The following is a 15,920-nucleotide window of genomic DNA, read 5'->3' as shown; positions in this document are numbered from 1 at the left end:
ATGTTTAGACTTTGAAATGCAGCTCAGTTTCAAGTTGGGCTGTGTGGCTGATTATTCTTTTCTAAACTGTTCAAAGACATCATCAATCAGATTTGAGAGTCCTGGAATGAGTATTAAAGTCAGCACATGAGTAGATCAGAGTCCAGCTATGAGAAGAAAATGTATATTTTGATTTATTTGATGAGGGCTCCTTGCTGGAGACATCCCAGATTGCGGTACTGTTCTCTTGCATTAGCACAATGAGATCATTGTGCAGAAATGGTGCTAATGTCTGTATTTAACGGGGAATTTTTGCGATGATAAATAGAGACCAAAACATGAAATCTGCAAATCAATATGTTTCTGGCCATCTCAAAAGACTGCCCACATTGGCTAGAGGCAGAATATACTCTTGGCCAAAGAAAATATATTAGCAAGCACATCCTGAGAATTAAATTACTAATGTCTATTATAGATTTTCAGTGTTACACAATCATGATCTTGTGAATAGTTATTTCTGTGGCTCTGGGCCATTAAAGATTACGGTTGCTTTTTTTCCTCCAGTCAGACAACTACCTTTGAAATGCTATGATCAACTTTTTTTTTTCTTTTTTCCTTTCTGTGTTTCCTAAATTGTTCCTGATGTCTGAATAGAAAACATGTCTTATTATGGTAATATCACTGGAGGTCATTTTATCAACTGCTACTTCTAGAATTGGGTCTAAAATAGAGAAAAGCATGGAACAAGTATTTTGGATCACTGAATTTGATCATCCTGTGTCATCTTAAACAGTTTCTTTGGCCTTTTGGAAAGTCTCCATCTGATTCCCAAAGCTAAGAGATCCTTGACATCTATTAAATTCTATTAAATGATGCTCCCCTGAAGTAGGCAGGGAATAATGCAAGTACTATCACTGATATTAGAATAAATAATAATCTAAAAATTAGACCAATGCTAATAAGAGTAGTTCAGCCCATAGTATTTGAATTCTTATCACATGATATGCCAGGCTGAAACACGTATTTGGCATGGATTCTTTCATTGAATTCTCATGGTTCAGACCATATAGTAAGGCAGGTACTGTTATTAACCTATTTCAGACATTGGAGAGCAGGCAACTTAACTCATCCAAGGTAGCCTGACCGATGAGAGTCAGTATTAGGATTCCGTTGTCTCTACCTCCAGAAATTGTGTTCGTAATGTCCCTTGTGCATAAGCCAGCTGTCTGTGTGTCTGTATACAGGCATCACCATCTTTAGAAATGCCATATGATGTTCTATGAAGCATGTTCTGGTTTTGCCCAAAGCAGCTGGGACCAATCAGGCAGCATGGTGCCTGGTTGGAGGGGTAAGGATGCAGTGGAAGAAAAAAGGATTAGAAAGTTCTTTTTCGGGGTGCCTGGGTGGCTCAGTGGGTTAAAGCCTCTGCCTTCGGCTCAGGTCATGATCTCAGGGTCCTGGGATCAAGCCCCGCATCGGGCTCTCTGCTCAGTGGGGAGCCTGCTTCCCTTCCTCTCTCTCTCTGCCTGCCTCTCTGCCTACTTGTGGTCTCTGTAAATAAATAAAATCTTAAAAAAAAAAAAAGTTCTTTTTCTTCCGTGGTAGACTACCAAGGACTCTGATTTGTAGTGCAGACGTACGGCATTCAGACTAGAAATGTTTAAAATTCTTCAAAAATCATATAAAAATTGTGAAGAATATTTTTTCACCTTTCTCTGAGGGCCGTTTGGTCCCACATTCTAATATGTTAATTCACTAGAGTTGTTGGCATAAACAAAGGCGACTGACGTTATAGGCTAGTTTTAACACTATCTCATTCATAAGAATATTAAATTATTTTAGGCAAAGTGGCTGTGTCAAACTGAATAGAAATAAAGGGAAAGTGGTAATTAGACTATGTTAAAATATAACCTCCAAGGATATTAAATATGCAAGAGCTCATCCATGAAAAATTAGACTGCAAGAGGTTACACCATGTATTGGCTTATTTTGTAAGATATCAAATTACCTCTCATGAATAAATATGACTAATAATGGTAACTCTATAATTTAATGCTATAATAGTAAAAATACTTTTTGATTCAAAAAACTTGTTATATATTTGATCCATTTTCATTACCAAATCCTAACTATACATGTAATTAAATTAATAATTTCTTTTGACTTTAACAAACACATTTTCAGACATTTCACATTTTAAAATCCATTAATAAACTATTCTAGTGAAGGCTGCGTAAATGAATGCCGAGATTTAAATTTGAAATGGGAAATGATAAGACAAAGTATTCTGCCTCTTGGTAATTGTGTCAAATGTCCTGAAAGAGTAAACAGAGGGTTTCCGTCATGCACTAGGCATTTTGCTAGTTGTGGTTATAAGGGCAAATATGAAAAAAAAATTGCAAAAAATGAGCAGTATTCAAAATTTTATAGTCGGGGTACTGGGGTGCCTCAATAGGTTCGGCTTCCGCCTCTTGATTTTGGCTTGGGTCATGAGGTCAGGTCTTAGGGTTGAGCCCCCTGTCGGGCTCCGTGCTCAGGATGGAGCCTGCTTCAGAGTCTCTCTGTCCCTCTTCCTCTGCCTCTCCCCTGACACACATGCTCTCTCTCTCTCTGTCAAATAAATAAAACCTTATTTATAAATGAGGTTTAAATTATTATAAATTATAGAAATTATTATACCCTCATTTATAAATAAGTAAAACCTTATTTATTTGAGAGAGAGGGAGAGTAAGATCACAAGCATAGGGGTTGGGCAGAAGGAGAGGGAGAAACAGGCTTCTCATTGAGTAGGAAACCCAACACAGGGCTTGATCCCAGGACCCTGGGATCACGACCAGAGCCAAAGGCAGACTCTTAACCAACTGAGCCACGTAGGTGCCCCAAAATAAATAAATCTTTTAAAAACAAATTTTACAATCTAATGTTTCTATCTAAGAAACAAAATCATTGAATTTAATGGTCTCCCTGTCTCATTGACGTGTAGAACCAGAAACAGGAAATAAATTTAAAAAGAAGCCTGTAAGGGGGCAGAAGTAGTTATAATGGGAAAGTGCTACCCGGATGACAGTATCATACAGTCGGGATGCCGCTTTGGTTTGGATTTCTATTTTCACATTTTGCACAAACTATTTCCCGTCCTCCTTTTGTCCCAGGCTCATCAGCTTTGCCATTTCACTTACTTGTAAATACTGTTTGCAGCTGATTCTTGTCGCTAAAGGAAACTTAGAATAAGTTTGCATGTGAAGACTGTATGCCAGCTACTCCTCGGACTCAGAAATAAGCAGATTAAAAATACTGGCACTCTTCTTAATTGCATTTAGACCTGTTGGGGAAATACTCTAAAAGCCAGTAATTCCAGTGCAGCATGGCATCAACTCCAGTGCTACAGAGTGAAGTAAGAACCAAGAAGGAGAATAAACCAAAGTCAAATTAGGTTTGGAACTTTTTCAGAGAAAGAAGAGCATTTGATGATGGAAGTTGCATGGGCTCTTGGTAAGAAGTCAAGGATGACTGAGCCATCACAGGAGAAAGGAGACAGCATGGATACAGTGAAGGGGGTACCAGGCAGCATAAAAATGTTTGGGAAGCTCCAAGTATAGTATTTCTGGAGCATGAAGCCTCACATTTGTTAGAAGTACAGAGATGTGAGTCTAGAGGAGGGCCCAGAATCCTATCTCTTCATTCCTATAGAGAATGCTGCAAAAATCCAGCTTTAGGACCTTGGCTACTGTTCAGACTTCAGCCTTGCATTTATAATTGACAAGTAGGACTACACCTACCTGCTTATCTACAGAACGATGTAATACCGTCTTCCAAATATGCTCCTTCTCACATGTCAGGAGCATTTCTGTAAAACTGTACCATATAGCTCTTAGTCACCAGGTTTGACATCTTAGAATTGTCTTCCCAAGCCTGCATATTCAGTGTTGTTTTGTCTTCTGTCCTGCATATCCCTGAGTAAAAGTGCTGAGAGTTTAAATAAGACTGCTTCACTATGACGATTCTTCCATTGTGCCCAATACTTTCTTTCCCCAAGTCCTTTAATTGTGCTGCTCTTTATGTCTGAAATATTCTCTCTGTCCATTGCATTTCCCAAACCAGTGCTGAATTCACAGACCTCATGTAACTGTTTTACAGATTTCCAATTTGATATCCCCCTCCCCTGAACACCTACTCTACTCTATATATGCTTCTTTGGGGGGATCTCTTGTGTTCTGCTAGTATGATATTTCAGTAAGAGAATGTGCACTTAAAAGGTTATAGAGGGGGCGCCTGGGTGGCTCAGTGGGTTAAAGCCTCTGCCTTCGGCTCAGGTCATGATCCCAGGATCCTGGCATCGAGCCCCACATCAGGCTCTCTGCTCGGCAGGGAGCCTGCTTCCTCCTCTCTCTCTGCCTGCCTCTCTGCCTGCTTGTGATCTCTCTCTGTCAAATAAATAAATAAAATCTTAAAAAAAAAAAAGGTTATAGTGATACTAAGACTCATCCATTCATCTTCTGTTTCCAACAGCATTATCTTTTCTTAAAAACAAAAAGCACATGAACCCAAATTACTTAAATTAAATTAAATCTATATATCTATTTATAAAAGCAAAATAAGTTCTGTTATAAGTTATATTGATCTATTACAATGATCTTAGCTACCTGGACTAACACGGGCGGTTGAAATTTCTTTTTGACTTCAGAGATCTGGAACAGTGGGGAATAGCACTACATCCTCAGTTACTTTCTTTTCTTTTCTTTCTTTCTTTTTAGAAAATCCACTGCAATGTATCTTCCCTCTGAAACTTTTTAACTTTTGTGTCTCATGTCTATTAACTCAATACACAGTTGCATGACCCAGTCTCCTATCATTCATAACCTACTCCCTTGGGGTCAGCAAGGGAACCTTGAGAAAATTGTCCTACCTTAAGAAACGACGACTATTAGCAAAATGGTAACCACAGAATCAGATATCACCTGGATTTCTTCTGGTATCTCCATATTTCTTGATGTCTGGAAAAGGTTACTTTGAATTTTTTTTTCCCAAACTCTTACAGTGCTACTATCATAAGTGGACAGCTAAATTGATTCTCTAAATTCATTTCCTTATTATGATCTTGCAGTTTGGGGTTTGAAATTAAGTTTTGTAACTTCAAGTGAAAAGAATGTATTTTGTGTTTGTGCATTATATGTAGTCTAGTCCACTATTGTCTATATATTTCAATTTGTTGAAACCTAACAAGTGGGGTTCTTTTCCTATGTTTTCTGCATCTGCCTTGGGAGACCAGATTATAGGCTCCAAGAGCATAGTCTAAGAAGGAATAAACAGGGTTTATTTTCTTCTGGATTAAGTTAGTGGTTGCTAAACAAAAGTTCTCTTTTCACCCCGAGGTTAAGCTATGTCTTGACTTCAGGGTTTTCAGTATTTGGGAAGGATTGTGGGGAAGAAGGTACTTTAATATGCCAAATTAATAACTATAATAGTAGAATTCCCTCCTGCCCACATGTAAGGAACTTTGTATTCCTCTCAAACCACATAATGTGACTTTGTTTCAAGCCATCTTGAGATATTAGTCACTTAGGTGACATTTTCTGCATGGAAATGGAATTCTAGTAAGGAAAAATAACTTGCGCAAAGTTTCTCAGAAAGTTAATTGCAGATACAAGGTTCAAACTAAAAGCTCCATCCACCATACCATACCATACCACCTCAATACCAGTGTGCTGCATCGAGGTGTATTCTAGCCTGGCTTACTGTCTAGATTTATTTATAATGATTCTTTTAAATACATGAAGGGCACTCTTTCTAAGTAAATAACTACTGTGCTGTGGGGTCCTTCTGTTTTATTCTATCAATACATTTTTTTTTTTTAAGATTCCTTCCTAAGATCTCTCAATTCCATTCAGCTTTTTCGATTTCAGCTATACCTGTCGTCTTATTCTAAGCTACCATCATTTTTCACTACATTAATGAAATAGAGTCCTTTCTGGTCTGTCACAGCCCTCTGGACCATCTCCAGTTTTTTCATGTCACGCTGCCTGCTCACATCCACATCTGCAACAAACAAACATACAGCCCCTTCAGTAGTTTCCCATTGCTCTGAGGAGAATATTCCTTAACAAGATGTACACAGCCACAGACTGGTCCTGTCTACCTCTCAAGCCTAATCTCACATCACGTAGTCCTTCATCCTTTGTGTTGTTGCTAGAGTTGCCTTCATATGCACCATGGTTCACCAGCCATTCAGGCTCTGACATCAGGCTGGGTGTGATTCCCACATGTGTCACTTACCTGATAGAGCGATGATCACCTTGGATAATTCTTTAACTTCTTTTCGCTTCAGTTTTATTCTTATAACATTGGGGCTGATGCGAGTAACCATCTCATAGGGTTGTTGTGAGAACAAAGTGAAATAACATAGGAAAAAAAATGCTTTCGTGCAAAAGATGGCAGTTGAGTTCGATTATCCTGATGGGGTTAAGATCTTAAGTTAAATGAGAGGAGAGACTATGTCTGGTATTGATTACCTTGGATCATAAGTCCCTACCATAGTACTAGACATTGTATCTTGATAAATGTTTATCAAACGCCTGGATTTATTTTCACAACAAAGGTGGTAGGATTATGTTTCCCTTTAACTGCCAGAGAAATGACTCTTATTTTGTAGAGACCCAACATACAGATTAATTAATCTGAAATTATTTTCTGCTCTCTGGAATATTAGAGAACTCCTGAGATAACTTCACCTACTTTATGCAAGTTCTGTAGTTAGCTCTGTAACACTCCGGGTGTTAAATATTTCTATAGATATTTCTCTTGAAAGCAAGCTGTCAACCCTAAGAGATGAATTAGAAAAGTCCCTTCCCTCTAAGAATTTGCAAGGTAGTCAAAGGAAACATCTGTGTATTAATTCATTAATTCCTCGAAGTAGTCAGGATACTTTGATGTTCCCTGTACAACAGAAGGAAAAAACCTGAAAGGTCAAAAACAAGTTTACTCACATTAGTATTTACGTTAGTCACTTGTCCCTAGTTTATCTCAGCCAAGAGATTAGCCCACTGAATGCACTTGGTGTTTGTTATCAGAATGAAAGAGGTGAGATATTGTGGGAGTAGGAGAAGGAAAGAACATAAGCATCTTTACCATTGTTTTAACTTTTCCCAATTTCCCCAAAAGTCTGAAATCTAACTATTGTTTAAGACCTCACTCACATGTGTCTTCTTCCATCTTCTTCTCTTTTGGAACTCATCCCTCTCTCCTCAAACATCTGTAGCCCTTCTTGGTCACCCCAGTAACCCAGCTACTCTGGAACAAAGAGATTCAGAATAAATTAGGAAAAATGTTTTTTAACCTCGTCTTCTTGTTGCATGATCTTCTGCAAAAGTGTTGCTGCTGTTGAGGATGTTGGTCCCGTGTGAGACTTCTCTGTTTAGTCAGTTCAGAAGTTGGAATTGGTTAAGTAGACCGGGCCCCTTCCAACTTTTTACTTTATGGTTCTTGGATGCTTTATATCAGATTTTCCCCTTATCACACAACATTGACACAAGAATGTTTACCAGAAATCTTCCTTAGCATCTTTATTTTATTTTGGTGTCAATAAATCTACCAACAGTTTAATCTTAGAAACTGATTTAGGGGCGCCTGGGTGACTCAGGAGGTTAAGTGTCTGCCTTCAGCTCAGGTCATGATCCCAGGGTCCTGGGATCGGGTCCCACATCAGGTTCCCTCTGCAGGGAGCCTGCTTTTCCTTCTCCCCCACTTGTGCTTTCTAGCTTGCTCTCTCTCTCTCTCTTTCTCTCTGTGTCTCTCAAATAAATAAGTAAAATCTTAAAAAAAAAGTTACTGGTTTATTAGAATTAGTATTTTTAATTCGTGATCCTTAGCTAGAAATTCCTCAAGACTTTTGGTGGGTTTTGTTGTTGTTGTTGTTGTTTGTTTGTTTGTTTCATCCTTTCTTCCAAAGGCTAACGTTAATAATTTAAATCCTGGCTTTCTTCCCTTTTGTGTGTGTGTGTGTGTTCCAGTAAAACTTTATTTACAAAATGAACAGTATCCTGGATCTGGCCATGGCCTATAGTTTGCTAAACCCTGATATAGATGGTCCAGAATGTACTTATTTTTGTGGATTATCATAGAATTTTAAATACAGAATTAGAAGTTTTTCTTTTTTTCAAAGTTAGAAGATTCTTGAAGAGCCCAGAGAATATATTTCTGGCTTTCTTCCTTGAGCAACAAAGAAGGAAGGAAACTGCAAGACTTTTTTTTTTTTTTTTTTAAATAGTGAAAGTTAAAGTTGGGTTAATAGTTTAAAGACTGTTAAGATGTCAATTCTCCAAACACTTATTTACAGATTCAAAGCAATCCCAGCCTGAGTTTTCTTTGTAGCTCTCAGCAAGCTCATTCTAAAATGTATATGGAGAGGCAGAGCAGCTAGAAGAGCCAAAACCAGCTTGAAAAGAGTAACAAAGCAGGTAGAGTCCCCCTAGCAGATTTCAAGGTGTGCTATTAGGTTGTAGAGCTCAAGACAATGTGGTACTGGCAAAAGAATAAGCATACAAATCAATGGACTAGAATCCAGAGTGCAGAATTGATGTGTACAATATAGTCGATTGACTATAGAGAAATAGACCATTTTCATACAAAAGAACACATATTTCACAATTTTATTCATACAAAGTTCTAGGATATATAAATTTAATATGTGGTAAGAAAATCAGAATAATCATTGCTTCTGGGGCCATTATGTGTTTGCTGGACTTGTAAGGGGCATGAGGAATATTATAGAGTGACAATGTTCTGATTTTTGATAAGGGATATGTGACATATGGGATGTGTTACAAAATTTAGTGAACATGTACCAAGAATTGCACATTTCATTGTATTTAAATTTGATAACAAAGGTAACTGTAAACTAAAAAAAAAAAAAAAACACCAAAAGATCAGTTGAACATTTTAAGTACCTGCCAAAATAGTCTAAGATGGGAATTTGCAAGAACAAAATTTTTGTTAAAAACACAGTCAAGATTTACAATAATTTCTTGGAATAAAGCTCTCCTTACTTAGGAGACATTGTTGATATCACTGTAAGATGTTTTTTTCCTGTTAGAGATTTCACACAGAGAATAGGATGTGGAGAAATTGGAACAGGTCCATAGAATATCAACAAAAAGATTAAAGGGATAGAAAATAGTACCAGTGAGGAAAGATAAAAGGAACTAGGGTTATTTTGTGTAATTTCCAGAACAGAAGTTGAGAGATTGCTTAACAGCCATCTTCCCCATTTATAAGGGAAATGTGTTGTGTTCATTGAGACCCATGAGAACTCTTGGAAACTTTGAGGTCATCTAATCCAGCCTCCTTTTTTCACAAGTGAAAACACTGATGCCCATAGATCAGATGTGAGTTGCTGAAGATCCTGAAAATCATTCATGGTTGAGGTTTGGAATAGGACTCAGTGTAATTGCAACTCCAGATATCAAGCTAAAAATATCAAGGCATATTATGCCTGCAAACATGAGAACTTAGGGAGGAAGTCTTAGAATATGTTGTTCTATTAATACAGAAATTTGAAATCTATTTGAAGAATATCGTTTTCATTCATACATCTCTATTCTCAGTCTTTCCTCTCCTCCCAACTCTTCCTGAACAAAGAATTTGAAGTCACTGTCAACTTACATCTAATTCTAGGGCAAAGGCATGATTGGAAATAAATGAGTTTGTCATATCCTACTTGCTAAAGTTTTGGGTTCAGTTAGACGAGGCCTTAGTCTCTGCTACTGGGGCTTCCCGTAGATATATTGGCTGGTTTCAATAGTAGTTCACTTAGAAGAGCCATCAGTACTTTTCCTCCAAATCTTAAACATAGTGATCTCCTTTTGGGCATTGTGGAGCACACGCTTGAAACTGAGAGCCTCTACAGACATTTTCAACCATGAGGGAGAAGCTTCTTCCAGTGCCTAACTGAAAAACAGAAGCAACGTGAGCCAAGAAACTGGCAACAACACCAAGGAAAAAAATCACAGCCCTGGTGAAATTATGCCTAAACTCATTCTGGATATTTAAATGATGTGATCCACCAAATTCTCTGTCATTCTAAATTATCCTTCATTGAGTTTTCTGGATATTTATAATCAAAGTCATTCAAAATAGTATTAGCCAAAAGAAATATTTCTTATGAAGTATAGATGACTAAGAGTTATTTATTTCTAACAACATAATTACTGAAATAGATAACTAAGATTTATTGTAAAGTGCTATAAACTTTGCATACAATATCATGTTTAATCCCAACAACCATCTTCTGAGGCAAATAATACTATTATCTTTATTTTACAAATAGAGAACTGGGGCTTAAATTGACATAGCCCAAATGTGGCAGAGCTGGCACTTGGTCCAGGTCTATCTGGTTTTAGGGCCATTGCTGAGCACTTCTGCTTCACATACTCAATGAATGAAAGATATGTATGGTAGAAAGAAGCCATTTACTGACTCACAGATAATGGATGTTCCACCAAAGTCTTGATTCTATGAGTTCCTGGGTCACCTTCACTTCCTACAAGAAGAAAGAGAGCAAGGAGAAGGAAACAAAATAAAACCAAGTTCTATTTTTCCTTTCACGTTAAAGTGGTCTCCATCTCCTTTGGTATGAAGAGAATGTTTTCCAGCCTTTAAAAGTAGCAGGAGCACGGTAGAAGCATATATATATCTGCTTCTGTTCTTCATATCAGACCTCCCTGTGTTCACATCCAACTCCCATCTTTTGCCGTCACTTTGCCGGTGGATGCTCTCACTGTTGAGAAGCATGGAGAGCTTCCACTTTAGACAGCCATTCCGAGAATGAAATGCCTGGCCTTCTTCCCATAATGCCTTGCCAACAGATGGGACCCTGTGGGGGATTCATTATGGAATCCAGAATTGTTACACCTAAGGAGACATCCACCCACCAGATGATCCACAAGAACAGAATGCTAATAAGTCAATGAACTTTACTTTCTGCTTTTTCAACCATTTGAGACTTTTAGAGGTTTAAGACTAAGGCTTCAAAGGTGGATTATTAGGAAGTGTAGATGTTTCAGGAGTTTAATAACCATAACAGAGACATTTTGCTAAAAATAACTATGAACTGTTACTTGAATCAAAAAATATTTATGATCTAATATTTGTAAACAAGGTAGAATTAACATTAGCCTATTATCTTTTAACTCAACTTTCTTTCTTTTTAATGTACCTTGATAAGGATCCCATTACTTTCTTTTCTTTTCCTCCTTCTGGCAGAGTCTTCTAAAATTTCTGTTGATTCTGTATACTTGTTTTTTAACTGGCCACTTAAATGAACTCAACTATTTAAATAGACTTTTAGTTCATTATCTGTAGTTTTCTTGGCAAATATGCTTATCATCTGTAAGGAATAATGATTTTGTCTCATTTCCAAATTTTGTCCTTTTTATTTTGGTTTGTTTTTGCTTAGGTCTATTGGATGTAATCTCAAGAATATTGTTTAAGGATAGTACCATAAAAACCTTAGTCATGGGGCGCCTGGGTGGCTCAGTGGGTTAAGCCTCTGCCTTTGGCTCAGGTCATGATATCAGGGTCCTGGGATCGAGCCCCACATCGGGCTCTCTGCTCAGCAGGGAGCCTGCTTCCCCCTTTCTCTCTGTCTGCCTCTCTGCCTACTTGTGATCTCTCTGTCTGTCAAATAAATAGATAAAATCTTAAAAAAAAACACACACACACACACAAAACCTTAGTCATGCTCCTGATTTTAATAAGACAACCTCTACTATTGGGCTATATAGATAATACTCGTCGTTGTTTTTTGTTAAAGACCTACTTTTTCTATGATAGTTTTGCTAAGCTTGTTATTATCTTATGAAGAAAGAAGTTGACTTTTCTTCGCTAATTTCTTCATGGGTTCTATACATTTCTTCAAAATATGAGAGGAAAAGCTTTGTCAAATTTTCTTTTTTCTTTTTTTTTAATTTTTATTTAATTATTTTGACAGGCAGAGATCACAAGTAGGAAGAGAGGCAGGCAGAGAGAGAGAGGAAGAAGCAGGCTCCCCGCTGAGCAGAGAGCCCGACATGGGGCTCGATCCCAGAACCCTGGGATCAGGACCCGAGCCGAAGGCAGAAGCCTTAACCCACTGAGCCACCCAGGTGCCCCTTTGTCAAATTTTCTGTTTGCTACAAGCCCTAGGACTTTTATGAGGGCATGGAGAGTAAAAATGTAAAATATTATATCTTGCCACTTTCAGTATGTGAGCAGTCTTAACTGTGTTTATACAAACTATATGCCCCCTCTCCCATTCTGTCAACAGATGCCATTTGAAAATTTATTTTGGAATGTATTTGCATGTTTGTCACTCTTACTTTATTGTTGTGATGTAATTTTTATAATTTTTCCATATCTTCCTAAATATTTTCAAAGAGACACTATGAAAGGCTGGTTGAAAACCTGGTGGAGACATGACATTTTAAGCTGCAAGCCTGGCTACTTCTCAACCCTTTGTCAGTTTACAACATTCAACTCCTTTTAGCAGAAAAAAAAAAATCTATATTGTCTTGGACCTTGGACTTCTGGGTTGGCATGCCTGTTGATACTCATTATGCTAAGTGTCCAAACTACTTATTAGCTCATGAATTTCAAAAAAGAAACTGGACAGAGAGCTTTGGGTTGGTGTACTCGTCTTCCTCACTCTTTCTGGAAAACAAACAGGAAGTTCTAGAGATAAAATAAAAGTTAACCACCTCTGTACTAGGAGATGATCAGTCAGAGAGATATTTTGGGCACCAGCTGAGCACCAGGCATTCTGCTAGGCACCAAGGATGTAAGACTTAAAAAAAAGGGAACATAGGCGCTGCCCTAGTGGAGATCAGGCAAGAGATAAATTAACTAGTATATAAATGTTTTCTGGCTCTAATCTGTAATTATTGACAATGGTAAGTCCTTGAAAGAGAAAGAGCTGTGTTCAGAATTGTGTAACAGGGGCACGCATCAATCAGGGTTTTGGTAGGAAACAGATGGCACACTTCAGTTGGGATCAGTAAAAGAGAATGAGAAGACAACCATTTTCAAAGGTGCAGGCAGAGTGGAGGACAGTACAGAACCTAGTAGCATCTCTAGGTCTGGAAGGGTGAAGGGAGAATGGTTTTCCAGACCTAGAGACAGAAAAGGCTGGGTGGAATAGGATGTCTGACAGAACACAGCTCCCTGACAGCAACTGGCGGAGGCGGGGAATATCATTCTCTGCTCTTCCTCTCTGCTCTTTCTTGGGGGCTCATATGGACCGGATTTAGTAGGAAGCACAAGATGAAGGGGCTTTGACCACCTGCCCACTTGGGGTCAGCTCCTCTTGGAAGAGTCAAGTGTGGATGTGTGGGGAATGATCTGGAGGAACAAATGAAAGATACAAGGCGCAAGGTAGTGACTTAATCCTGGGGCTAAGGGAAGTTTGGAAAGTCAGGCAGTCTTAGATCAGAATCTAGATATTCAGTGACAGAAAAATGGTGAACCAGTTGGTCATTCTTCCCCCAACCCAATGTCAACATCAGAAAGATAATAATAATATCTACCTCTTGGGCTTGGGAGCCTGAAAAGAAAGCATGGCTATAAATAAAGCCCTTACCATCGTACCTGGCCCATATGCAGACGGCGTGTTAGACATCATCTTGAATAGTAGTGATAGTTGGTACTACTTTGACTTCTCTTGTTGTAGTCGTGGTCATAAGTGTCTCAAGTTTTCCTGGATATAGAAATGGTCAAAGTGTAGACTTGGTGCGTCTTGACTGAACTGGGTGAAAGAGGCCGATGTGACATCTAACAGGTATGTACCATGTGCATTTTTATAAGTTCCTACTTCGCCCAACTGCTGGCCAAGACACCTGTGAGGTTGCACAGGCATGTTCAGTTACTTATAACTGGACCAACACAGCCACAACCTGAGAGCTGTTAGAGGCTGGCCAGGAAAGAAGGACTGCATGAAGGAGCTAACATTTTTGAGTATTTGCTTGATGCATGATCTTAAAACACATACTTTAAGTGTTTCAACACACAAGAATCCAACAAAATTTGTGTTTCTCTGTCTACCCCTTACATGTGCATGTGTACATATGCCTATGTTTATTTATATGCGCATGCAGAAACACATGCAGGCTAAAATCAACTTTCCCTGCTACCACCGAAGACCCAATAGGACAAAAAGAGGAGAATGTCTCAAGAGGTGAATTAACACTTACCTACACCCTTAGTGCAGTCTGCTGCTTTTAAGAGTCTAAATAGTAAATTATTTATGTTTCTTCCAAAATTACTTTTGGCTTTACAGGTGATTGCTTGTATAAATTATTTTTTAATGGAGGAGAATGGGAAGAGTGGATAGGGTAACTAATACATCCTTCTTTTCATACCAATTTTCTGTCTCAAAGTAGAATTTAAGTTCTTGAGGCCATCAGTGTTAATGAGTATTTATTCCTCTTTTTCTTATTTAAAAAAAAAGAGCAATTTTAGCATGGTTAAAGTTGATGATGGCTTTGTTTATATAATTAGAACTTGTAGTTTATAAAAACGTATCCAAAATAATGTTCTTTTTGTGTGTGTGGTATGTGCCTTTTTTTCTTTTTCTTTTCTTTTTTTTTTTTTTTTCTGGAAGTGGATGGGAACAACAGCAATTTTTGTTTGAAAGAGACTTTCATTTCTCACTATCTTCCTAATGGAAATCCTGCATATAGCCTCAGTCCTGTGACTCTCCATATCCTTGCCTGCTGTATGCAGATGATCATACTTCCTCGACGGGTTTGTTGTGAGGACCAAATAAATAATCATAGGAAAGCGAAACATTAGCAGGAAGAGAATTCAAATAATATTCAGTGTGATGTTTATAATCACACTAAAGATAAAATGACGCCAGGGTTGAAAGCTCAGGCACTGAGCTTAGGGTTTAGGTTTGAATCTCAGCTCTGGCCCCCTTGACTGTGTGACTGAGCACAAGTTGTACAAACTCAGTAACTTTTGTTCCTTTTATCTGTGAAATGGAATATCCGTAGATAATACCTCACAAGATTTCAGTAAGCCGGCACAGTACAATGGTGAGTGCAGCACCGGGAACATCGTTAAAATGTGTCAGTAAACACTATCTGTCATTATTGCGGATGTTGTTGGTGCTGTTGTTGAACAAGGCAGTTGAAGGGAGAAAGCTTTGAGCCTATGTCCTTATTATATTCTTTGAGTCTCAGTTTTCCGGGACAGTGGATCTCCATGCCTTTACCACAGGACCTGAGTAAGGTACAAAAGTGTTAGGTGGCTAGGTTAGATCCTCCTCTGTTATTCCCCGTATCCGTAATGAGGGAATCCAAAATGGTGAAATGGATGTGGCAAAAAATAAGTTACTGGGCCTGACATCCAATATAAAATGGAACCCATTAAAAGAAGCATCTGGATACAATGTTTCTTATGGGTAATCAGTTTTCACTACAGACTTTGTCAACATGTACCAGTTAGTTCCTAGCTAACATAAGTATGAATGAAGCATTGGAGCCCATCTAGGAAAGTTGTAGCTTTTGTATTTTAAATATCAGCTTAGAAGATTTTGAAGTATCTCTACCATCCTATTTCAGCCCCACACACAGGGTAAGAAACAAAACTCAGCATCAGGCGGCACAGAGACGGAATCTAAGTCCATGCCTCTCTGATGCAAACACCTGAATCTTTTTACTATACTTGAATGAAAATCCAAGTCTCCTGATTTCCAAGGGTGCATAGAGTAATGCGTAGAACCATGAACTTTGGTGTCATACAGGTGTGAGCTTGACTTTCTTCTTTTCTTGTCCACTGGCCGTGTGATCTTGAATTAGTTGTTTAACCTGACCGTCTTTATCTATAAGATGAGGATAATGGTTCTAATGTCACAGGCTGTTGCAAGGATTAAATTCAATCATGAGTGTCAAGTCCTTTCCACATAAGTAGTC

This window comes from Martes martes (genome assembly GCF_963455335.1).
Source record: "Martes martes genome assembly, chromosome: 17".
Taxonomy (NCBI): Eukaryota; Metazoa; Chordata; class Mammalia; order Carnivora; family Mustelidae; genus Martes; species Martes martes.
This window is presented reverse-complemented; position numbering follows the sequence as displayed.